General features: G+C 42.6%; 1 protein-coding gene across 8 annotated transcripts in view; it reads left to right on the top strand.

The window, feature by feature from the left end:
- Positions 1-27672, top strand: part of RFX3 (regulatory factor X3) — a 351522-nt gene that overhangs the window by 27372 nt on the left and 296478 nt on the right. Inside the window, exon 1 of one of the 8 annotated variants that reach the window (XM_075597058.1) lies at positions 14823-15547. The exons of the other annotated variants lie outside the window; for them this stretch is intronic. The gene's annotated coding sequence lies outside the window, so the exon portion shown is untranslated. Of the gene's footprint in view, positions 1-14822; positions 15548-27672 lie in introns of those variants that run through there. 8 annotated transcript variants of the gene reach the window in all.

Below are 27672 nucleotides of genomic sequence, written 5' to 3' on the forward strand. Positions count from 1 at the left end.
TCCTCCTGCAAGGTCCAGCCAACATGGCTTTGCAATGTCAAATGGTGCCGTGTTGCCATGACAACGTGACGTCACACCGCCAAGCGGTGCCAAGTTGCCATGACATCCGGATGCCTTATGGTGCCAAGGTGTCCCGTTGTTGTGGCAATGCGGTGCCACGTTGCGCCCCGTTGTCATGGCAACGTGATACCATGTGATATCACGTAGCGTCCCACTGTCATGGCAACCATGTTGACACGACCCTGCAGGGGGAGATGGAATCGCCGCCGCCCCGGAGATTTTTCAGGTAAACCCGTAGTCCGAAAATACGTGGCCCAAACCCAGAGTCTCTGGGTCAAACCTGGAGTGGTGGCAACCCTGCGTGCCGCTGGGCAGATTACTAGGCTGAACTCAGGAGTAGTGTTTTTTGCTCCGTTGTACCACATTTCAAGGTATACATTTCCTTTCTGCAAGGCTACAGTGAAACCCTTACTTAAGACCACCTGCTCATAAAAGGCACCTGGATCTTTAAGATCTTGAACCTCCTCCTTTTGCACTCCCAAATTAAATTGCAGCTGACAGCAGTCTTTTTCTGTAATGGAGCCACCTATCCTGAATATTTGGTTGTGTATTGAGACATGTTTCTTTTGCATCGATGCAGTTCATTTACTATAGTCATAATGTTGTATAGCTCTTTAAAAAAAAAGATTTACATTTTTTTATGTGTTTAGATGATACAATAAGATAAACATCTAATTGCGCATACAATACTCCACAATTGGCATAATCAATATGATTATATAGCACATGATACACAAATGTGTATTCTATAACAGAATCATTAATATCTAATGTAAACACAGTTGTATAGAGCATACGTTGATATGTTATGCAGAAGTCTTTCCATATTGTTTCTAGATGCGAGACAAAACAAGGTATGTCCGTTATCAGGATGTTTCAATCTGATGTACAGTACAGTCCTGATGGTTTTCTAGCGTTAATTATAGCTTAGTCTTAAATTCACAGACAGTATTTTGGCTTGTACCTGATAAAGAGGCACATGTGGCCCTGGGGAATATGTGAAGATCACACCTGTGACTTATTATTTTAGCTTGATTATAAAGACACGGTTTTACATTTGTGTAGTCATACTCAGTCAGTGTTAATTTATTCTGTAGAATCTCCTTTCAAGGGGTAATCCAGAACATGAACTGAAGATTCTAACCAATGATTGGCATTGTATGTAGAAAACTACTGTTCCAGTGCCTTTTTCCTGAGCTCATTGCAGTTGTCTAAACCAGCGCTGCCCAAACTTTTTCAGCTCCTTTCCTTGGAGCCGCCCCCCCCCCCCCCTCCGCGAAGGCACGGCTTCAAATGACGTTGCGGGTCACGTCACATGACCCCACCGCATCATTTGAGGCGCGGTGCCATGGCGACGCGTCGTCGAAGTCCCGGCTGCCAGTAGGTAACAGAGGCTACAGAGGCCTCACGCCTCCCCCGGCATTAAATTAAATGCCTGGGGGAAGAGCGCGGGGCCTGTGTAACAGCGCGCGCCCCCCCCCCCCAGCAAATTCTCCCGCCCCCCCAGTTTGTGCACCGCTGGTCTAAACTGAGCTGTAAATGTTCATACAACATGCCAGGAGCCAAAGAGGCCACAAGTCATAGGTATGATCGCTCATTTTTCTTCCCCCATGTGTCCTAAAGCATACAACTAATGTCATGTAAAAAATAATGGTTCATTAAATTGGTGGGTTTCAACACTTTAAGAACTCCGAAACCCTTAACAAAGTTCTCCTGACAGATACCTAGATAATATAATGACTGTACTGTACGTCTAATGGGGTAATTGGTAGAGCACATCGTTTCTTACATTACAATATAACAATTTCATTACCCTTTTGATTTCTTAAATTGAAAATATTTGGCATGTTCAGAATTAAATTAAAATAATTTCGTATTTATTTAGGAAACATCCTTATATACGTTTCGGCATATCAGTGTCTTCCTCAGGGTTATTACCACGCTTCCCATAACTTTTTATGTATTATACTGGTGTGCATCACCTTAATGCTTACCAACTTTAGAATTAAAATATCGCACGTTAGGGATATTTGAGGATCCTTTGGCAACCTTCTGCTTAATCCCAGACTTCTACAGGACAAAGGTTGAAAAACACGGAATGAAATCATGAAGATATAATATGACTAAGGTTCAGAATCCCATGTACAATGCAATTTAACTTATAAATCAAATCGGACTGCTGCTTTAGCTGTCACTTTAAGCAATCGGATCAAGCAGGAGTTGCACTGCTCTCAGGTAATACAAGGAGCGGTTACACTGAATAGGGTTAGCAGCTTGTATCAATCTCTTTGCCTAGCAAAGTGGGTAAACCAGAAAAGAGCAAATAGTGGAATACATTTACTAACTCTAAACATTATTTTGAAATTAGTTATGGAAACATGCCAATAATAATATATTTTATTTAGCAACAGATTAGAACATAAAAGAATATAAATCACCAGATTTTATTCAGAACGTTAATAAAAAGGGCTAACTTGTTGAACGCTAAAGAGAGAAGATAAGAGGCAATTAATTATTAAGAGTTCTCAAATAAGGAGATACGTTGAACCATGTATCTTAATGACACTTTTTAGCACCAAACACAATTATGTTTTACTTAAATTCCAGGGGAAGAGTTGATGAACATTTTCTGCTGGAAGCAATTTTCTGTTTAGGAGTTATTTTCAAGCTGTTTTATGTAGCCTTTTGCTTGCATCGAAAATTGGCAGCACTTTTATAATACAGGGGTCAAATTAATTCTCTCTCTTTAGCACAACATCCTTCAATCACATTATGCCTGAGAGTGACAATTTTCTGTCACAGTACATAGTCTCCTAACATGCACTTGTGGTACACAACATGGTCAAACCATTGAACAGGGTTGAGTTTGGGCGTTTGACCTACTGTACTACAGTATTTAGCAATTGATAAATCTGCGTAGTGCATGTCCTGCTTCTGATTAAAAGAACTGAAATAAATGAGGCTTGCGGTAAAAATAGAAATCGCGCACCACTTACAGGTTTGTTACCCACTGCACCCCTTCAGCCAACATCTGCGTTGCCCCCAAAGGCGGACAGCCTTTTGCGACCATTCGCTAATGTTTGGTAATGTTAAAGCTGCTCTATTGCAATCTGAAACTCACCAGCCTTTTTATCCCCTGTACCCAATGTTTCCACTTACCCAGCCACATTGCAGGTCTATCCTACCTCTTGTAACACAATTTTAATCTTGTCTGTAAAAGTTACATATGATTATGGGCATATCTCTAACTGTCCATGAAATGTCTGTAAATTGAATGTAGAACCTCTGCTCATTTAATGGAACCATGTATTGTCATCACAACTCTATGCTCAGGAAACACTTGAAACCGAGAGGAAACGCTCAATGTATTATTTCCTGGTAAAACATTGTATAAATAAATAAATACAAGCTTTTCAGTGAGCCTTGGAAAACACTGTAATTCTAAATACTATAAAATGGAAAAACAAAGCCATGATGGATATTGTTTGCTGCAGCAAGACTTAGAGTGACATAAGCTTTGATTAATTCCCTGGATAGCAAAGGGCATGCACAAAAGGAACGTGTGTATGTCACAATAAGATAGGCAATGATGTCACTGTCTCTACAAAAGGACCATAGCATTTGGGGTGAACATCTTATTCTGAGATATACATTTCTGTGCCAACTTCTACGGTAAACTACATTTAATGTATTATTATTATTTTTATTTTTTTACAAATCTGTAATTTTGTTTAAAAATGAAACAACCAAGGATGACTTGAGTGATTTTGCACCAAGGTAATAACAGAATATTTCTGACTAATGACTGATTCTTTTTTTATTTTTATTTTTTTAATGAGTAATCCATGTTAATTGCTTTCACATTCTAATGGTACAATCTCTACAATCAACCTATGACAGTGATATGTTTAAATGGTTGGATCTGGATTATTGATGCCTTTTTAAAACTCTGATACCTTAATGTCTTTTGTATTTTTAATTACTGTTTGTTAATATTTTTTACAATTAAATGTGGTGGGAGGGTCTAGGCAAAGAAAAAAGAACCTATTGTATGCTTGTTCTATTTTATTGGGGGGGGGGGGGCAGGTATAGGGTGACCAGATTTTCAAAATGAAAAACCGGGACACATTAAAAAATTATTTATAAAACAAATTACATCACATGACGCACCCCGTTGCCATGACAATGAGACACTGACGTCAGGCGGTGACATGTTGCCATGACAATGTGGCATCACGTGATGCCTCGGCGCCATAATGCATCCCATTGTCATGTCAACTTGATGCCGCGTGACGTCACGGAGCGGCTCGTTGTTATGGCAATGTGCATTACGTGACGTCGCGCGGCCATGTTAAAGGAATTTGGAGGGGAGGATACAGCCAAAGGCAAGATAAATATATAATAAATAGATCTAAAAAAAATGTTCTCTCCACACAGAGCCACTGACCCACACAGACACACAGAGCCACTGACCCACAGAGTCACTGACCTACACACAGAGCCACTGGCCCACACACAGAGCCACTGACCCACACACAGAGCCACTGACCCACACACATACGGAGCCACTGACCCATAACACCCACACACACGGAGCCACTGACACACACCCACTGACCCACACAGACACACAGAGCCACTGACCCACAGAGTCACTGACCTACACACAGAGAGCCACTGACCCACACACAGAGCCACTGACCCACACACACACACGGAGCCACTGACCCATAACACCCACACACACAGAGCCACTGACCCATAACACCCACACACACAGAGCCACTGACCCATAACACCCACACATACAGAGCCACTGACCCACACACCCACACACACAGAGCCATTGTTCACATCCTGCTTTAGTGAATTAAAGGGTGTTAACCTAGGTTAACTGAGCTTAGGGAATCTGGCTCTTAAGGTTCTAACAGCAAAACCAGGGCACCAAAATATTATTATTAATAATTACACAGTATAATGTGCCACATAACTTTTACCTACTGTAAATTACAAAATTAAAAATGAAATTTTCAAACGACAGTAACATAAATATCACACAAATACAATGATATGTATAGAGGTGAAAGTTCATAAAAAGCATTCCAGCAGTATAATCTGTTTTATTAGTTGACAAATTTGTCAACCTGCCAAATGCAGCTACATTTGATAATGATGATTAGATATACAGTAGTTGGAATTACTTTGGATGACCAATTATTACGTAATATATTACTGTTACAGAAAGTAAAAGCAAATTATTTTTTTCTTTATTTAATATGGTGCTGCTTTCTTGAAACCAATTTTGCAATAGTTGCGTAGCCAGGGAGACTGCTCCATCACCCCCTTATTACAGAAGCAACAAGCCAATTGATGAAGGTGATGGTCATTATGTTTACAAAACAATATTTTATTTATACTTGTTTTTTTTAATGGCCAAGTTCATGGAGAACATTACAGTTTTTCTTAAGACCTTATTTAAAAACAGATTTACAGGGGGAGGCGAGGCAAATAAATTGATTTGTGCATGGGTTTTCTGGAACCCAAGACTCGAAATAATGAATCTCTTGAGTGTCGATCTATCCCTTAAGAGTCTTAATTATTTGAAGCAATCTTTTAATGAGAGAATGTGACGATCTTGGTGACCTGTAGCTCAGCAGCGGCTTGTGTTTCTGCCGCTGAAATAAAGATATATGATGATATTTTTTCGACTACAATAGCATCAAGTGCCAGAAATGTTCACTTTCCTCATTCACTCTTAACTCGTTTGGCACTGGGGGTGCTTGCAACGTGTTGGGCAATCTGTGCATTGAGAGCGGTGTCAGCACTGGAAGGTGTTAACAATGCTATTTCCCAACAGGCAGTGATTTTCTTGTACATATTATCCCAGTGGACATATACCTACCGTAACTAAGAAGTAAACAATGGCATGATGAAACATTAGACATCTGTTGCAATTCATTTTTTTATTATTATTATTTTTTAATGAATATATTCCTGATTTTGTATTTTGTTTAGTGGTTTGTCATATTTCATTAAACCATTTAAAAAAAAAATGGGAGCTGTTTTTAAGTTGGATAAAAGGCCCTCTTTAAATGAAACTAATTATTGGATATACAAAGTGACAGACAGTACCACTAATTCAAGATCAGTGTACAGGAATACCCCGCATTAACGTACGCAATGGGACGGGAGCATGTATGTAAAGCGAAAATGTACTAAAATGGAAGTACTCCCTTTTTTCCACTTATTGATGCATGTACTGTACTGCAATCGTTATATACGTGCATAACTGATGTAAATAACGCATTTGTAACACGTTCTATAGTCTCCCCGCTTGCGCGCAGCTTCAGGTCAGGTAGGGAGCCGGTATTGCTGTTCAGGACGTGCAGACAGGCGCATGCATGAGCTGCCGTTTGCCTATTGGGCGATATGTCCTTACTCGCGAGTGTACTTAAAGTGAGTGTCCTTAAACTGGGGTATGCCTGTATAGTGCTAGAGGGACAAAGGAGATCCCCCAAAAATCCCTAAATACTAAAATATAATCAAACATATATTCCCCACACTCACAAAATAAAAATCAAGGCAACACTGGAGAACACCCCAAAAAATTATTTTTGCTCGACAAGTATGAAATATTACACACAGAGGTTATTGAACCTCACACCACGAATGCACTAGACAATATTTACAGAAAGCACGGAATAGAAAAATTCAAGTAGTGTTTATACCCCATTCGAATTAATGCTCAAAAAATATGCAAGTCAAGATAATGTCTTAGGTAGTGGATGAAGGAGCAGGAGGGAAAAAAGACGCACCAAAAAAAGATAAGGAGGAGGTGAAAAGTCTATCAGGCAATGTGCCAGATATAAAGCCAAAGGACAATCCTTATAGGGGCACTAATCAAAAAACAGTGCAAGATATAGAACAAAAAGTCAATAGGTCTAAAGCCAAATGAGTGCCAATGAGTCAATAGAGAGGGGGCAACGTTAACATTTCAGGGTAAGGACCCTTTCTTTGAGCCCATTCCCACGCAAAAAGGAAAAAATGCAGTATTTCCCTTGAATCCTCAAGTCCAATGTATAGAATCGTGACAGAAAGCCACTCAGTCTGTGACTGGAAGGTTCTCTTCCGTGCTGAGAATGATGGTCCGTCTGATCAAGCCTGATATCCCAGCAGAGCGTCTGATGTCACCAGCAGACGTCAGGAACTGTCACGTGACTACCGAGGTTTATACAGATCATAAAGGCTTAGTGTGCCTAGCGCGTGGTTTACTTACACCCCACCTAACAAACTGAGACGACACTGTTTTGTGGAAGTAAAAATTTGTCACAGCTTTATTGCCTTAACAATACTTTAAAATAAACTGTCAGACAGTTGCTAGTCATTTGTCGTCATCTTCCAGCGGGAGCACTTCTCCAACTGCCCTACTCTACCGTCCTGCGGGAGACATCTCCCGACCACCCTTCATCCGCTCACCCTTGGTGCCCCTTATCATGGCCGCCTGAGCCAACCCGCATAGGATAGAGCCCAGCTTCCTAAGATTATTTAATTACTCCCCTGCTGGGACCTAATGTACCCTTTGTAGGCATTTGATTTCCACCTCCCCAGTTCCTTAATCTGCACGATAGGCAGCCCCTGCTCGGAGGCTACCATTGCCGCCCCAATCCGAAACGAGTGGGTCCCAAAATTGGTGGCGTCTATGCCTCCTCTTTCAAGGCAACGTTTAAAGATCCTGTTGTACTGAAATTTGGTTAGAGGCGTTGAATCTTTATGCGTCAGGAAAACTTTGCCCCCTTGCGATCACTGCCTGGCGTAGCGCTTTGCTGCCCTCACCGGGCATACCTTCCTTTCCTCATGCTGTCTCAGATATACCCAGGCCCCTTTCCCTGCTTGGTCAGTTTTTGACCTGTGTATGTGGCATGCTACAATATCCCCCCCCTATAATAACATTTCCGAACAACAGGCCAGTGTCCCTGCTAGTTTTTGATGCTGCTACCAGTTCCCCATCTCCAGTGATTCCCAACCTTTTTTGTTTGGAGGAACCCTTTAAGTATTTCGAAAAATTTCGGGGAACCCCTATCTGGCTGACACATAGGTTCGACAGGGGTAAATCACAAAATTGTACACCTCACGAGCCCCCTCTATTCGCCACCCTTACCCATGTATTTCTCTCCCCTTCATCTCACTCACTCTCCTCCCTCTCCCGCCTCGCATGTATTTCTCCCCTGCGTCTGACTCTTACTCCCTCTTTTCCTCACTCACTCCCTCCCCTCTCACTCATCCCTACCTTCCGTCAATTACCCTACTCTTACTCAATCCCCCTGTAGACAGACGTTCACAGAGGTACACAATTGGAGACTTTATAAGGTGAAATTATAATAAGGCTTTATTGTGCCTTTTCCTTTTTAGCAGGAAATCATCCAAACACAGGGGGGGGTGGAACAAAGCTTCTATTCACTTGGGAGTATCTCTAGTGAAAATACCATGCAATTAATTCACAACTCCCTAAGTCAAGCATGTCTCGCAGCCCCAAAACATATAGCATGAAATAAGCAGATATAAGCAGTCTCTTAATAATGAAAGTCTTATCTGTTAGCTGCTGTAGAGTAAGCTTCTCTGCTCTCCTGGAACCGCACCCGTGCGTGCACAGAAAATCAGCATCCAGGTTTAGAAGTCTTATTTGGTGTCTTGCAATCAGCTATGCTGTGCAGAGCTCAAGACCGATCAGCTCCAGAGATATGTGTTCTCTTGGTCAGTCTCTCCTGGGAGACTCAAGAACACTGCTCTGTCTCCAAAGTTCAGCTCTCAGTCAGAGCTAAGGAGTCACTTCCTGTCTCAACAGACAGGCTTTTGTAAGCAATCTAAATCAGGCAGGTGGTGTCTATTAATTGACTACCAGCAGTTAACCAACACACTGCTAGATTAAAGGCACATTACCTGAACAGGGATAACTCCCCTGTTACACCCCCCCACAAAATACTTTCCAAAAAAAACCTAAATACATATAACCCCACCCCGCCAATACATATTAAAAAGACCCCCGCCACCCCAATACATTTTTAAAAGACCCCCACTGCCCAAATACATTTTTAAGACCACACCGCCCCAATACATATATCTCCCCCAGCACCCCTCAACGTCATCAACCTCATATCTACCCCAGCACCCCTCGTCATCCTCATATACCCCCCCTGCATCTCACGAGGCGGAAGCGGCCAGAGCTTCAAAGCAGTCAGGGCTGCACGTGCTCTAGCAGGAACCAGAAGTGCTGCACTGCTAGAGCGCGCTCATGCAGTCCTCATGCAGGGGGAGGGGGGGAGGTTGAGGGGGAGAGCCATGAGAGCGGGCTCGGGAAAGGTTGAGGGGGAAAGCCATGAAGGGTTACAGTGAGTGCGGGCGGCCCTTCTGTAGGCGGAACCCCTGGGACTGCTCCACTGAACCCTGGTTGGGAATCACTGCCCTACTCTAAAGGCTCCAAAGAAGGCAAAAGTGAAAGCCTCTTTAAATAAATTTATTTTGAAAGGTCCTGCGCATACTGACTCTGCTGCCTTGTTCAAGCTCTGCAACCTCTGCACCGTTACCGTCTCCCTCTTATCCCCCTGCTTGCGCTCACCTCTGCCCCAACCAATCAGTATCTGCCTGAGGAGAAAGTCCATGATGATATCTACCTGCCCTGCAACTTCAGAAAACATGCAATTCCCACTAGCGTATACCCCGCCTTTGCCCGTGACATGCCCGTCCGCTTCTGGGTAAGTAAAAAATTGATTAGCTGATGGGTTCTGCTAACCTTACTGCTCCACTTGGAGCCCTTCCGGAAACTGCACCACTACCACCATGCGTTGTTATATGTTTTCCACGTGTGGGGGGCTAGCGATTGCTGCACCAAATCCATCACTCCCTCTGCCCTAACTGATACAGATAATTTGGGCAGGTCAAACCTCTTTCCTGTGAATCTGGCGCAGCCCGCCTAAATGCAGGCCAATTGAAGCGAGATCATGCGTCTGCGATTACATTAAGCTTCTCTGGGACATGCTTTGCTTTAAAGTTTATATTCCCCTGCATGCACTGCAGGACCAGCCTGCGCAGTAACCTTATTACTGGTGGCGACGTTGCCGATCGGTTGTTCACTGCCCTCACCCCCCCCCCAAATTGTCTGACCATAATATTATATGCTTGTTTGCCAATTCCTTGGCCCACAACTCCACTGCTACTATAATGGGGAACAACACCAGGAAAGCCATTTTCTTAGCCCCATCTCCGCCCAGTCAGTTGGCCATGGACCCGCACACAACTCTAAAGTATGCCCCAAACCCGTGCCCCTCTGACGCGTCGGTGAATATCTGCAGGGCGTTGCTGGTCACACTGTCCTTGAACCACAGCCTTCTCCCATTAAACTCCCTGAGAAAAAAACCCCATACCTCCAGGTCTGCCCTAAGCTCCTTAGTGATTTGGATACGGTGTTGGGGCTTCTTTGCCCTCGAATTGGCCCTTTCTAACCTGCAATTAAATATCCTGCCCATGGGGATTACTCAGCAGGTGAAGTTTAGCAGACCCAGCAGTGACTGCATTTGTTTCAGGGTCTCCTTCTTGGCCTCCCGGACCTGACCTAGGCTAGTTCTAAGCTTCCTGACTTTATCAGCCGAAAGACTGATTCTATGTCAATTTAAGCCAATAGTGCTCCCTCCCCATATGTTTTAATTATTCCTATGGCGGTGTGGAATGATTGGTATTGTATCCGGCATAGCTCCGGGTCTATGGCATCATTTACAGACCTCCCCCCTTCCCCTTGGATATGACAGGTGTAGTATTAGTCTGAATTTGCCTTGGTCCTTTTTAGGCACCACACCCAGTGGGGAAATAATTAGCTGGGCGAAAGGGAAAATAATTAGCTGGGCGAGAGGGGGGATGTGAATGGGCCCTCCATACGTCCCAATTTTATCTCCTTCTCTATTTTTTCTTTAACTATGTGTTTGTGTGTTGTAGCAGATTTCAAATTTTGGCTAACTTGCCTCGCTTGTAAAACCACCCCCACTGGTATGTGAAACCCCCCCTTAAACCTCTCCTCCAGGAACCTTCTCCCGGGTCAGGGTATCCCCTTAACCAACAGCTCAAACCGCTAAGGCTGCCGGTGTTGGGGCCTTTGTTAGGGGCATAAACTGTCCCCTGGTTGGAGTTGGCTGGGGATTTGTAGCACTTCTTGATGGGGTGGTTACCCCCACACTGGCTACACACGTCTGAACTTGCAACCCACCCCCAGCTTACAGTGTTTATCGTTAAACGCCCAATATTCCCCTTTCTTGCCCCTGCTCGTTGGATAACTCCCGGGCTGACCACCCGGCCCCTTGGGAAAGGGCGCGTTACCCCCCTGCTTCCCCTGTCCCACTAAATTCATCCACAATTCCATGTCCATCTTCCCCAAAGTCAAACATGGATCTCCCTGCCACCTCTGCCTGAACTGCGTCACAATCTGGCCACCCCGACCCCCTGTATTTATCATACATGGTCTGTATTACATGCAAGTATTTCATTACATTATGCAATTGTTGTGGAAAACAGTGAAGCCCAGTATCCAGTTTGCATTACTTCTCATAACCTGTACTTTCTCACCCGCCTCCCGCTCTTGCTTCCTCTCTGTTCGCCCCTTTACAGAAAGTCTAAACATATCCACATACATCCTTTTACCTATATCTCTCCGGGTTTTTCTGGTCAGGTTTGTGTATATGGAGCTACTCTCGAGCCCGATTGAATCCTCCCTGCTGTGGGAGGAAATTACCCCTTTGTCCTTGCGCGCTTTGCATTTGTTCATCTTCGCCTTCCTACTCCGCTTCGCAGCCTTGCTCAAGGCTTCTACCTGCTACCTTATGCACTTTATCCCTGGGGACTTGCCACTGTCTGCGCCGCTGCTTGCGTCTGACTCAGTGCTTGCCCTTGCGCTCTCGTTATCGTCGCAGTCTGTCCCTTGGGACTCACAATCCGACTCTGTCATAACCGACCCCATATCACTAACATCATCATCACTTTCAAACACAGCATCATCATGCTCACCTGATCCTGCAGCTTGGACACCTGGATGACCGGTTCTGAATCTTTTGCTCGCCGCATGGCTCTTGCTGCTGCTCCCTGGATTGGTGACGCTTCCCTGCGCCCCTGGTACCGGTGTATCTGCTAGGGGTGGCCTGGGACGATGGGGGTGACCGGGTAACACCCCGTAGCCAGTGGCAGTGGGGCTGCCGTCTGTGGATCTAGGGCAGGCGCCGGTGCATAAGGTGCAGGGGCAGGTGTGAGGCGCAGGTGCGTAGGGCGGAGGCGCGTAATGGGCAGGTGCGTAAGGCACTGGGGCGTGTGGCGCAGGTGTGTAGTGCACGTAAGGGGTGGGTGCATAAGGAGCGGTTGCGTACTGGGGGGGGTGGGGAAGACGCGTGGGCGTAAGGTGCATGGGCGGGTGCGCAAGGGGCGTAAAGCGCAGGGGAACTGTGGTGGCAGGGCGGGGGTAAATCTGCTGCAGCCGCGGAGGGGATGGGTGCCGGTGTGAGGAAGTTCAGTGCAGCCGTTTGGGGAGGGGCTGCCAGTGGGGTGATATGGGCAGCCGGGGGGAGGGAGATCTGGGCAGCAGGGGGTGAGGATCTGGGCAGTAGGGGGAGGGGGGGAGGATCTGGGCAGCCATGAGGGAGGGGGGAGCAGCATGCACTTCCTTGGTAGCCTCTGTGGGCTGGTTAGATGTTTTCCTGCTCAGCACAGTTGATCTAGCCGGCTGGAGTGTGCAGGCACCATATCGAGGCTGGGGGACAGAGCTACTCCTCCGTGTTGCTTCGCTCTATCTGCGGCTGAAAGATGCCCCGGTTCCTGCTCTGGCCACTCTCTCCTCTGGGCTGGTCGGTGGGAGGTCCGGCGGTCAGCTGTAGGAGGCTGGGCTGCAAAATAACAAACCCCTATCCCTTTGTAAGGACTAACTTACTTCCCCAGACCCTATCTGCAGGACTGGAAGGATATTCCCATTACCAGCCTAACATTTCAAAGTCTCAGGAGGTACCTTAAGCAGGTGGCCCTCCATGTCAGTCTCTGGCAGGTTCCTGGGTCCTCTGTGCCCAGGAAATATAGATCTCTGGATCTCAGCAAAGTCTTTGTGGTCAAGACAGTGTCTGTGTGCAGGCTTCTCTGCTCTCCTTCTGTAAGCTCAAATGTGAGCGAAGGAATCTCTCTCCTGTGTCTCACATGAGGCTTTTTACAGAGCTCTCATTAGTCCAGGTGGAGACTGGTTAATTGAGTGGCTGCAATTAACTATCTGTCTGCTGGATTCTCAGAGCTCTGAGGCTGCTTTATTTAAACAGGGATAAGTCCCTTTTACAATGTGGGAAAAAGTGAATAAATAAATAGATGTACTTTTAAATTTGTTATAAATCAAAAACAATGTTGATCATTAATAACCACTAATAGTGCTTATACTAATATAACAATAACAAGTACAATATATACATAAAAAGGAATGCACATATATCCATGTGCAAAAATATTGATTTAGAAAAATATATATAAACTCAAACCAGTGAAAGTTCAATTGAAAAAGATGACGTCCAAATCCAGGTGATCGTTGATCCTGATGGAGCGGGCTGCTGCTTCAAAAGTGATGTTGCCACATAAAACAAAAAGAAAAAGAAGCACAAGCTCCCCCTGATGAAGTCCCATCACGTGACGAAACGCGTCGGGACATAGCTGACCTGGTGACGTCATCGCGCCGTGGAGGTCCGTTTCTTTCCCTGCATGCCAGCAGCTGATTACAGCTGATTGCGAACGCTTGAACTGCTTGAATACACACTGTTTGCAGCTGCAGAAGGAAACGCCATCTATTCAGCTGCGCTTCTCACCCAGAAGATGCACCGATCTGAGGCAGGGACCCACGTTTGTGACATTCTGGCTCCTAAAGTGCCCAGCTGTATGGTTTTGAACCACAACCTTCACCTGGTGACGCCACCTTAGAGATTGTCTCTTACATGCTTTTAAACTTCTACTCTTGGGAGTGCAGGTCCAATGGGCCGTGGTCATCTCTAGTTTTAATAATAAACTCCTAATAATACAGTATTATGCTATGGAGCTTGCGCTTCCTTTTTCTTTATATTGCCCTTCGAAAGCAGCAATCCCCCTAATTTTTGAAACATGTTTAATTTACATAATTGGAATCGAGCGAGGGGTCCTGTGGTGCCAAACTGCGCTTTTTCTAGCTCCAGGAGACCCCCTGGTCGCCACGATACTGTATTGAACTTTTTATGTGACTGTAAAATGAAAGTAAATGCAGAGATGGCTGTTGGGATCGTCCCATAGAAAGCGATATCATGTTCTGTTGACATTGCAGCTTCCTGTTGGCCTCTGGGATTGCACCTTGGTTTGTGGCCATATTGAGTTCCCAAAGGGGACTATAAACACTGGCCCATAACAAAAGAAAATATCTCGTGAACCAGGGTGTCCCTGGAGTATAAAAATATCACGACTCAGCTCTGGGAGACCCCCTGGTCTAGATTCATATAGGCAAACAAAATTTGAGTAGGGGTGGGGGATTCTACTTTAACATAGCCATAGCTTTAAATCATCCTCCATTTTAGTAATTCACAGAGATTCACTTATCTCCTCCGATAAGGGGTATAAGAGCTTTGTCCAGCATTAACTGCCCTTAATTTGAGCCCCCTCTCCCACCCCCGCCAATGTGTCGCCTTCGTAGTTTTAGATTAAAATTAGTTTATTATTCAGTTTTTAATAAAAAATATATATATTTCTATACAGCACACTGCTCTTATCAGTACAGAGAATGTGCTTGTTTATTTAATGAGACCTTTGAATTTGTATAATGTACATTAAACCAATAGGGAGCAATACCAGTGTTTCCTATCAGCCATTTTATGTGTTCCTGAAAAACTTGAACATTAATGAAAAGAATAAAGAAAGCGCAAAAAGACTTGTCACGTGGTAACATCAACAGACAATGTTTAGTTGGTTTTTTTCCCACTCATGATCTTAAATTGCACCATTAAGTGATTGATACAACAGAAATTAGCTCACTTCTCACTTTGTATATATTTATTTTTCGTTTAGTACCAACAAACTGCTGATTATACATGTAGAAAAGACCATTTTCCAATGAAATGTTAGATTTTATATAACCCACCCACATGGACCCAGCTTTCACGCCGCACAGTTTTAGACAGACGGACCCTTTGCAAGCAGCGCAAGATATTCACATTTACAAGTGTGAAACTGATTTTACCATATGGTTTAATAATCAGCATAATCCAGTGATTGGAGGCATGGGCTGTGCAGTAATCCTGTGCTGACACTGCTGTTGTCAGTAAGTGGTCCCTGGGTGCTACAGTGCGGTGTATCTCTACCTGGAACAGAATACCTGAGACCCACACTCTGCTGAGATGGAGTCTCATGGGCTTTCTTAGCATGCAGCCAGCTGTCTCTTTTCCAAGCCTGATCGGAACTGCCATTCCTGAAAGTAAGTAAAAATCACATCTGTGTATGGTTTGTAGGATTCCCTTTGAAATTCACACATTTTAGTCCGTGTGGATCAATGTAAAAGTTCTCATTAGGTAGGTCAACGAGGTAGGCACATTTATTTTTCATGAACGGCGGCTGCTGGTCATATTTGTTTCCAGTATGCAATACGGGGTGTTACCCTGAGCCTGCAGCACTCTTAAGGAAGGAAATTATTTATGCATATAATTTATGATGTTTCAAGGCTTGTGGAGGTTGAATTTGGAAGTTCCCCTCTCCCCTCCCTCCCCACCCCCCACCCAAAAGTTGTAAAGTTCTGATTTTGAATCATAAACACGGTTCATTGTGTAATTGAGATAGACTGTATTTACCGAGACATCTGCATACATAGCTGTATGCAGCATGGTGCAAATGTACATTTTGTGTCCGTGTATTTACCCAAGTACATTTTTATGTATGTGTGGCATTTATTAAATATTATGGCAAAAAAGGTCTACTAGTCATGACCACAAATGACTTTGAAGCAATGACTTTCCTAGTCATCTGCTTGTTTATTGTGGCGTTTGCATCAGGGCATATGCAAAAGGTTAGTGAACAGATGCATTTGCTAAAGATGTCCCATCTCTCCTTAAAGAATATCCAAATGAATGTAGTCTAGTAGTTTTGGGAGGATTTTAAGGTCTGTTTGTGTCTGCTATCAAGCGGTGGAAGAGATTACTGTAGCTTGCCATGTTCTTGTAGAAGACTCTCTTCTTTTTCGTAGGCTGTAGTATTCTTTCACTTACGTAATGGAAGGAGACCTGTGTTATAATATAAACGTGCATGTAAAGGTATCACTGCTTAATAAAGAACATCGTCCTACAAACAGTACAAGGGTAAAGATGTGTTGGAGATAGCTACATTTTTATAGATTGTTTGAAGATGCAATCTGTAGTAATTGATTTAAAAAATATATATATATATGTATACAGAATTTTTTTATTGATTTCACTTTGTGTAGTGATAGTTTTTTTGTTTTGGCTTTATCACGATTCCATGATGAGGAGATGTCTACCTTCTACTGCTTAGACTTTATGGGTGCATTTCACACAACTTCTATTTCCTTATAGTTTTGCTGTCTAATGATACAATTATTATTATTATCATCTTTTATTTCTATCGAACCAACATATTCCAGAGAGCAGTACAATGTGGGAGGGTGGGCAATAACCCTACATAACAAAGAGCACATGCAAATGAAGAGAAACTTGAGACAATGGGAAGAAGGTCCTTTTCCCCCTGGAGCGGACAATCTAAGAAATTATTGGATTTCTCAAGACGTAAATGAACAGATTGGCGACTGTTTATTATAATGTACAGCGCTTTTTATTTCCTGCACAATTGGTATATTGCACGGTTCTTCAAGTTGCTCAGAAATCTAAAAGCACTATTCCTATTGTTTAGTTTATATACAGTTGTAGGATTATGCTGGGATGTTCCGTGTTATAATTGCCATTCATGCCTATGGAAACTACTGTTTGTGATATTCTGCGTGATACGTTGTGTTACCAGCGGGAGCAAATGAAGTCTGCTATCTATATGCAGGAGTAAGAACAACAGGCATGAAAGTAAGAGCTTGAGGGAACCCCTGCTTCAAAGAGTTTACAAGCTAATGTGCAATGGGCGTTGTTGAGCAAGCAACACTACTGCTTTCCGGAATGTCATCACAGGAGTTGCTGATGTTATTGACTATTCAGCTTATGTCTTATTCTTATATAGCATCACTCATATTACTTTTGCACTCTGGCTCAAATTCGCTACAGGGTGCTAAGCATTAGTGTGCCTTAATACCCATTCAAATGAATAGGAGTTGAGGCGTGCTAAAACTTGGCACCCTTTAGTGAATCTAGGCCTTTGTATGCACAGCACGCATGCGTTTTATGCATTTGTGTATATGACGTCGCACTTTTTATACCCATCGTTTTGACTATTCGAATGCTGAAACCCCTTTTTTTTTAATATAACTTTATATCATTATCTGATGGCAATTTCTAATGGTACATCATACCTCATGGGATTTACACTGCGTTTAAACATTTTTAAAAATCAGTTGGCCTACTATACTTTCCATAGGTTATCCTTTTTTCCTCCATGCAAGCCAGAGTCACAGTATATAAACACTTCCACACAAGAGAGCCCGGCAGCATTTTCTCAGCAATACTTTGCTGATCTCGACTAGGGAAAGGGTTAATTTATTACCAGACAGTCTGTCGGTGCTGTCATCTTGCTTTATGCTTTCCTAAGCCGCAAACATGATCTATTATTGTGCAGAATAAATGTTTTCAAATGAGTGCAAATTGTGTGTTCATTGTTTTATGAGAGATTGAAGTGACATATTCTCCATAAAATATGCTCTCGTAATTTAGAGAGAGAAAACGTGTCTGTCTCCGTGCGATACTTTGAAATTGTAAATTGTACGTTCTATTCTGGGACATTCTTAACCTGTTCATTTTGCTTATTATAAAAATGGTGTTTACATTGGTTCACACTGAGCTTGATAAACATCAAGAAATCCAGTAGCACTGGGATGTAAATCTGCCCTGTTGTAGGACTTTGGCCCATACGTTATAAGCAGTGCTATTCCATAAAACCTGTGCAAGTGCTGGAAAACTCCTTCTGACACATTCAGGTAAAGGGACCATGATATGCGACATGTGTCTTTCAGCATCAGGAAGGTGTTTTATGGGATAAATCTGGCCCTTCATCTTCTGATGTAAATAGGAGATATAGCATCAAATAAATATCTTATGTCTGTGATGGAGCACAATAACACAATTTTGCTGGTTGGTATTGTGAATAATAGAATTATAGAGCTCTTCAGGCAGTTTATCTTTTAAAGTATTGTGTGATAATCTGTACAAACCTCCATTCAGCATGTTTAATCCTCTCTCCGTGTAGAATTGGCATTGTCGTCGTTTAAAGTGCTGTTCTGTTGAATCCCGAAGCTGTCACCAGCTCTTTGTGTCCTATCTTGTCATTGATACCTCTATACAGCAATGCTACAGGCATCAATCTTCCATGGAAACAACGTTAGTTCACTGAGAATTAAATAACGCTGGGTATGGCCTATTACTTGAATTTGCAGGTTAGGCCTGAAAAGTAGAGCTTAATGTACACAACGTTCATAGAGTACCTTGTACTTTGCTTAGAACAAAAGCCTATAATGAATAGCAGTATACTGTAATAGATGCCCCAAGCATCTTACAAACTGTTTTTTGCCTGCCCAAATATAAAATGGCCTAACACATATCCATGATTGTGCCATCAGTTATTAAACAGGAGAACCGCTGACGTAGCCAATATTCAAATGCCACCTTTTGAGGAAGTCCTTGCTTTATGTGTGTGACTATCCAATACGTGTTTGTTATAAGTACCCTACATTTGTTATCCAGATACCTGCACCGCTGGGACTCAGGTGACCCAACGTTAAGGTCCCCATCAGCTCCTTCTCCATTTCATTGAATAAATGAATGGAGCTCAGACCATTTTTCCGAATGGTGCGCAGAGTTTCTCAGACATGGAGAAGCAACTTTACAGCATGTTGAAGAAGCGCCTTAGGGGATTATTTATTAAACTGTGATAGTGCCGATTGGGACCTCTGGGAGGTCCAGATTCAATAAACTTTGTTAGCCTATTTAATGTAAAGTAAAGCCTTTTGATCACAACGTATTATTCACTAACGCAAATAACATGACGTTAACCATGTTTGACTCCCGTACAAAGCATGGTGTTATTTGTAACGGTCATTATTCTAAACGATATACAGAGGAGGTCATAACTGCCCTAAAGGATATTCATTCCATATTAACGTATCATTATTTAAGTCATACCCAACATTGGCATAAATCAAATCCAGACCCTGAAATGAGCGAAGGGGGAGAATGCAGGGAGGACGAAGAGAGAGATAATGGGGGGAGAGGGGGAGAGAATGAACACACACACATTGCCTTATCCGCACACTGCACTGCAGCCAGGAGAGTAGGAGCTGCGTGAGCTGTGCAGCGCCACCTAGTGGCCGGAGGAGTCAGTGAGCTACCCACAGAAACTGCTCTTCTCCTTCTCTCTGCTACCGACCCAAAGTTTTCAATTCTCCGCCAGTATCTCCCTCCGACCCCAGGAAAACTGGGACTTTTGAAAAATCGTCGTGACACCAGGACAGTTCCTTAAACCAAGACGTCTGGTCACCCTAGTTATGGATCTTTCACAAAATCTGCTTTTCACCAAAAAATCTTTATTACATTTGTATATTGCTTTCCCTATACCAACGCAAATTGTTTAGAGGATCAAAATATGGCATTTATATTTAGATTATTAAAATCTTTTTTTTTTTAATGACCAGAATTGCAGCTCTGATCAATGATATTCTTCTTATCTCCCTAACACACCACATGTTTGAATCGCTGGTAGTACTGTTACTGTGTTATCTACTTGCGTCTGTGTGAAATGTAATGCTTGGTGATCGAGCATTTCATAATTGACGCAGATAATTAGCAGTATTTGTCAAGTGGTGGATTTTAATTCTAACAAATAAACAAAATTGTAAGGAGAAAGTCGCATCATTTGATCCCGTTCTAGTACAGTATGTGTGTTGTGTAATTCCTCCCTACTCCTGTTGAAAATATGCATTTATTAAGCAGGTGTACACGTTGATGCCTATTCCTCATGTTCAAAGTGTCAGTTTTACAGTAAAAAAAACCAAGACACTTGGAGCTCCTAAAATATTTGCATGTGTTGTGTTTAAAGTACTTAAATTGGGAAGATGTAAAGTGAATTTGAACATTTATTTTAAAGAGTGAATGCACGCACCCTTTAAAGAGACTAAGTGGCTCATATACAAGTTTAGACATTCTTTAAATATAAATGTTTTGCTGGCATGGTTCTACACCACCGCTACTCATTTTGCTACTTGCCTTTAGCAGATGCTCATACATATTCAATCCAGAATTCTGCATTGAACACTTTTTAGGAGTTAGCATTTAAAAAAAAAAAATATTATTAAAGAGATAGTTTCTAGAACAGGAAAGAGGAGATTATTGCTACTTGTCCAGGAGGGAGGCCTATACAGGTTTATTAAACACTCATTGTCCTGAAAGTACAGCATAGCCTTTACTGTTGCATAGCAACGGGCTCGTAGCAACCATAATAGGTTGAATGTCTAAGAGTAAACATGCTGGATGTTGTAATAATGCAGGAGCCCTGAGTTTCTTACCATAATGGAAAACTTTGTTTTGAGGGTTTCAGTCTCTCAATGGAAAATGTTTGAATACAGATGTAGGAGACTTTATTGCACCCGCTAGCGAGTGTGTTGCGTTAATGCTGGCGCGTTATTTAACAGTAGTGCTGTTTAAAACAATGATTAAGGCAGTGTTTTAACTTTTTTTTGGTTAATGAACCCTATAATTGTATTGTGAAATTCTTCAGAACCCCAACTCTAATAACGTGTCTGAGATCAGATGCATTGTAAGGAACCCCAACCCTCTCTAATAGCGCGTCTGAGATCAGATGCAGTGTAAGGAACCCCAACCCTCTCTAATAGCATGTCTGAGATCAAATGCATTGTAAGAAACCATAACCCTCTCTAATAGCGCGTCTGAGATCAGATGCATTGTAAGGAACCCCAACCCTCTTTAATAGCGCATCTAAGATATGATGCATTGTAAGGAACCCCAACCCTCTCTAATAGCGCGTCTGAGATCAGATGCATTGTAAGGAACCCCAACCCTCTTTAATAGCGCGTCTGAGATCAGATGCATTGTAAGGGACCCAAACCCTCTCTAATAGCGCGTCTGAGATCAGATGCATTGTAAGAAACCCCAACCCTCTCTAATAGCGCGTCTGAGATCAGATGCATTGTAAGGAACCCCGACCATCTTTAATAGCACGTCTGAGATCAGATGCATTGTAAGGAACCCCAACCCTCTTTAATAAGCACGTCTGTGATCAGATGTATTTTAAGGAACGTGGTTTTTTTTTAACAAGTACATTTTGTGCTTGAAGTCGCATTAACTGGGAGAAGAAATCCCAAGAGAGTAGAACAATTATTGACAGTGGAGATTGGTTGGTAGTGACAGGGCAATGTTCATGGTGTACATTATAGTGGTTTATAGTTTATGGTCTACTGTGTCTATTTATCAAGAACAATAAGTACAGAAACACTTTGAAGATACGTCTATTGGCGTCAATAGATCTGGGCACTTCGCGCTTTTATTGGCCGTTTCTCTCAGTTCGGCGAGAGTGAAAAGGCTGAGTGAGGAAGGAGTTATATGACAAAGATATTGTAACCAAGCTTTCATTTTGTTTTTGGAGTAAAAAAACATGGCCAAAGTGGTTGAAGCCAGTCTCACTTACTAGTTTGCATGAAATTTAAGCAACTTAATGAACAAAATGTTTATACTGTATATGGCAGAGACTCAGAACAGGCATTGAATGCTATCAATGACAAATAGGTCTCTTGGGAAACCCTCCTGTGCAAGATGATGGTGTCACTCACGGGATTCCTAAGAAGTTGGGGGTAGTAAAGGCCAACCTGACCTCTTTTAACTTCCGTGATTAAAAACAGGCAAGGATGATCATATACTGACCTGCTCTTTCATGTTTCAAACGCTTATCGTAAATTGGGCAGAAACTTTATGGTTTGGTAAGAGCTATCATTTTATTTTTTGGCCCAATGTGGGAATTGCCAAACCTCTATAGACTATGGTCATGTCTTTCAGTTTGCGCTTATGAAAGTGTTGAAGCATGCACATTTGCCTTATACTCTACGGGGGAGTCATTAAGTCGCATTTGACACGTCTTCTTGTGGCAGGAAAAAACAAACTGCGTCATCATAGAAATATAATTACCTGTCAGGGGCTTTTTGTCAGAGTCTCCGGCTGCAAAACTGAGGCAAAAAAAAAAGGAACCAACAGAACAAACAAAAATACCCCCAAGCAAAGAAGCACGCCCCGGAATGCTACTGTGGTGTAGTTTTTGTTATTAATGTGGAAAAAAAACATAGACGCCAAGGAAAGGCTTTGTTTCTATATTTACAATACTCTCATGTTTGCATTAGATGTATATAAATATTTTTAATTAAGAATAAGTAGTTGGATAGCTGTTTTGTGACTGATTTAAAAAAAATCTATTGGGCATTGATGCAAAGCTTATATTGGAAAGATTTACGTATTATTTATGGTCTAAAAAAACTGAAAACATTCTTTAAATGAAATATTTTTTATTTATAATGACTTATAGTGTGTAAATAAAATGTTAAAAAAAATTGTGCTACTCAGATTTTTAAATAAAAAAAAAAGTAGTGACACCCCATATTCCTATATTTACATCATACTTTGATATGTAAATTAAATATACAAAAAAACACTAATGATAGACAGCACTCAAATAATATACTGCTAAACAAGCGCATATTGCAGGGTGCAAACTAAAGGAACAAAAAGAAGGACCCAATTCCTCCTAAATAATTACAAAACAGTAATAATAGTTCCAGCACTCACTGACTTATGAAAATAAATCTGAGAAGGTAAATGCCAAATCAAAAAAGTATTTAATATCTACACAAGTTAAATACACGGAGTGATGTGACCCATACACGATAATCTAAAATACACAATGAAAAACACAGGTAGTACAAAAAACGGTGAAAAGTAAATGAAAAGGCAAAATAAGTGTAAGGGGGTCATCCCCGGTTCCCCTGATCTTTCTTTGCCCCCTGCCTTACCCCTGTGGCAGTGGGGGAAGGGGACAGCGACTTCTCCCGGTGGGCGGCGCCATCTGGGCTGGTACCGTCGGGGTCCTGATGCTCGCGCATGCACGGAGGGTTGCGCATGCACAGATAGCCGCGGCGTCCATGTTGTGGGTGGCGCGAGGTTTGCGCAATGCGCAGAGGTTGGCATGGGTAGCGGTGGCCATTACAAGTGTGCAGGAGCTCTGGGAGGTTGCACAGGCGCAGTTAAGCGTAGCGGCGGCCATTACAGCTTCGCACAGGCGCAGTAGAGATCGCGCACGCGGTCCCCATAGGAAAGAGGTCCTGAGTGGACTACGATTCCCAGCAGCCTCTGGGGACTGCCCTATGATCCCTGTCACATGCAGTCAGACAGCCACTAAGGCTGACAGATTCTCATGCTGCAAAGAAGATACAATGTTGTGTGCAGACAAGGATTGTTTAGTCAGGCTGAGGACACAGAGGGGGAAAGAAGGGGGGCAGAGAGCTGCGAGCTTCTGCCCTAGGCCAGAAATCCCCAGGCTAGAGTTGAGGCCCTGACTCCCCACTAGTGAGGGTGGTCACAGGGACAGGCCCTAGGATATCTATGTTGATGTGTGCACCCGGTGGACTTCCATGTGTGTGTTATATGCATCTTGCTGTGTGGTACGGGGTACCGGAGTTATTAGTAGTTGCAATAGTAAATCAGTTGTTAGCATACAGTGTGTGCATGTCTTATTATTGTGGTTCCTGTAAGAGGACCATCCCACTCAGGTGGGAACCCTTACAGGTGGAGGCGCTGTGTTCGACGAATCATCAGGTAACCCCAGGCTCCCAGTGGCGGAGGTTCAGGTCTTCTGTGAGCCTATCAGGTAACGCACCACACCCGGTAACACAAGTGTATTTCCCCACATGGTCCCTATCTGCGATTGGGGGATAGGGGGAAAGGTGTTACATAAGGAAAAACAAGGGGGGGGGGGCAAAAAATGGGGATAAACAGGGGGGCAACGTTTCGGGGACAAACACCTTCCTCAGGCCCGTTCCCTCACACCGAGGTACTTCCCTTGCCACAATGCCCCAATAACACAAGACAGCACCCCTAACAACCAAAGTACATGAAAAAACTTAAAGCAATAAATGCTAGAATCTGATATAGCACTAGAGAGAATAACAGGTATAGAATCAAACCACAGGGTATAGGTCACACGTAATCTCAAGCACTACTCCTCTCCTGCTGCAAAGCTGATTTCTCCCCCCCCCCCTGTTTTTTCCTTATTTTGCTTTTTCATTTCCTTTTCACCGTTTTTTGTACTATCTATGTTTTTCATTGTGTATTTTAGATTATCGTGTATGGGTCACATCACTCCGTGTATTTAACTTGTGTAGATATTAAATACTTTTTGGATTTGGCATTTACCTTCTCAGATTTATTATCATCATTTTATTAAATTAAATATATGTCAAATGCAAATATTTTTCATAAAGAATAATGGTTGCATAAATGTTTGCATTACACATAAATAATTGAAACAAAAATGATTTGTACCGTTGTAGAAATGTTTACATTAGATTTGTAATGTGTTTGAATTAAGATTAGTATAGTAATATAGTTGCATACGTTTGCACTGCCCATGTAAAATCCTTCCCAATAAGGATAATATAGTTATTTAAATGATATGCACGTCTAATGCAAACATTTAAACAAGAATAATATACAGTAGTGGATAAATGTTTGCACTGGCATATAAACCGTTTTAAAATTAAATTGGTTATAGTACTTGTAGAAATGTTTCTATTATAGTAAAGTACAGTGGGAGGTCCAAAGAATTCTTGGGTACATTTATTTAATCCATCAAATTAAAGCGGCAAACCTTTAAAAATCCTATATGTTTTTTTGTTTTTTTTAATCAGTTCTGGAGTATTGGATAATACAGGCTGCATTTTTATTTGTTTTTACTCCAAATGCCATTTCATAGAAAGTCATATCCACTTCCTCTTTTGAAACAGACTCTGACACACCTTTTTTTTAGCTGTGCCCTTTGGCAACAAAGTATCACAAACAAAACTGTTGCCGTGTTCCAAACAGCTGACTGTCTATTGATCTGAAAGTAGTAACAATAATGTGTTACACTTAGTACTATAATGTTACAGATCAGCTGCAGCATTTCACAGACTGCAGCACAAAGTTAGAAGGCGGCCATTTCTTTAGGCACACACACAGGATTTTGAAAGGAGCACTAAACAATTGCCAGTTTAGATAAGAATTTATATACATTGTCACATGCTTTACATACTGTATAAAAATAAGAGACATAAAAAGGGGAATGTAGTATTGCTGCTTTAACAGAGAACAAGTAAGAAGGGGCAACGTTTCAGGCCTACAGTATCTAGCCCTTTGTCAGGCCCCTTGTTTCTATTATATGCCATTATAGTTGTTTTAAACTTAGAGGGAAAGGGGCAGACTTCGGAGATATAATATACTCTAAATCTGATTATGGAAAGTTTATAATACATTTTTGATATAATAATACCAGGCACTGCAGAATTTAGAAGTACTTATACACCTTACACATTGCAGAGATGGAAAACTCCTGGGTGCCTGGTCGCCCGGGGCACCTAAAATGTCCCCCCCTGGCGCCTGTGTGTGCGCAGTGATGACTGACCTGATTGACAGGTCAAGTCACCGCTGTTCAGTGAGGAGAGCGGGGCGATTGGCGAACAGGAAGCTTGCAAGGGCTGGTGCTAGTCAGAGGGGGCAGAATTAGTCAAAGCTGAGAGCGGAGATTTGTGTGTCTGTGAGAGAAAGTCTGTGTGTGTCAGTGAGGACAGTGGGGGGATCGGAGAACAGGAGACAGAGGGGCGGGGCTATTTGGAGCTGAAAGCTGAGATGCAGGGTCGTCTGGGAGTTTCGCAGGGTTGGGTGCGGAGGGAGTTTGGTGAGGCCTCTTACCTGCTCCGGAGATGGCACCTGCTCCTGCTGCACCACGTCGCCTTGAAGACACGAGATCACGTGGTGACTTCACAGGATCGGCGTGGCTCCTTGCCCACCCTTGCGCCGTGATGTTGCCAGGTCATGGCAAAGGGCCACAGACATGAAGGTCTTGTGATTTATTCCTCCCCATGATGGGAACGGAATAGAAAATAACGTGCCATTCCAACTACAGCACAAGGGCACCAGAATGGGTAAAAGCATTGTGCACGTTAAAAGTACTTGTACAAAGCTCATAAATGGATTTAGAAGAACAAATAAGAAGTGGGTCGGGAAGGCCATTGTTAACATTTAGCACAACAGTCTGTAGTACATGTACAGTACATGCTCTGAACCTGTTGTCTTGGACGGTGAGGGAGTGCTTAGCATTTCCAAAAAGGTAAAGAATAGAAAACGGTTTTCTGCAAAAAAGGACTAATGGGAAATGGACTTTATGTTCAAATCTGTTCTTTTTTTTATTTTTTGTCTCAGTTTAAAAAGTCAACGTTTTCAGTCAAATGATATTTTCAGCTGTGTAATTCTCCACATTTGCTAGATCAGGGCAGTTTTCAGCCTGAACCTATCTCCAGTACACAAGGTACAGAATGAGTGTCTAAAGACAGCACTTTAAATAGAAACCCCTGCAATAGCACAAACATAACAAGGACTCTGATTGTTTGACAGCTATGCTGCTGCACATTATGAAGTGAAGTGCCGAGGAAAGTCTGCTATTAATCATACTTTTGGTTTTACACGTTAGGATAATACGATTCCTTACAGTGGGCTATCGTGCACCAATCCTAAACATCCCGATTAAACGTCTGACTTATGTAGCGCTACTGCGGTAATCCCTCTAGGACCAAAGCATGCTAATGCTTGTGACATGTTTGAGGGAACGCATCTGGGTGATAAATACCAAATCTGACACATATTAAGTAATATTTTTTTTAATTAGTTTATGAATATGGTGAGAGGAGACTTGGGGTGGGGAGAGGTTTGATTCCCTCTGGCTGCTCCCTCTTGTGAGATGTCACTGTGTGATCAGCAAGTGCTTGCACAGGCAGAGCCCCCCCTCCGTTCCCACTTCCCCTTATCGTTATTGACTCTCTGATAAGGAACAGGTGGGATGAGGGTAAAAAAAAAAAATACACTTGAATGACAAACACTGCCCCATATAAACTACATTTGTAATTAGTTAAAAAATATAAAGACGGAAGCAGTCAAATGTATGCTTTTAGCAGGGTTAGATTTGTATAGGGGAGCCAATTAAACTCTTTACAAAAGGTTGTATTTTGTCCGCCTTTGTGGGATTGCAGCTTTAATCTGACCTACAGGGAGATACTGTAGTTGGCTTTAGTATTATATGGTACTGTTTCCTGTCAATAAAATACATAACAGTATTGCTCTGTATTATGCCATA

The sequence above is a fragment of the Ascaphus truei genome, chromosome 1 (assembly GCF_040206685.1).
Source record: "Ascaphus truei isolate aAscTru1 chromosome 1, aAscTru1.hap1, whole genome shotgun sequence".
NCBI lineage: Eukaryota > Metazoa > Chordata > Amphibia > Anura > Ascaphidae > Ascaphus > Ascaphus truei.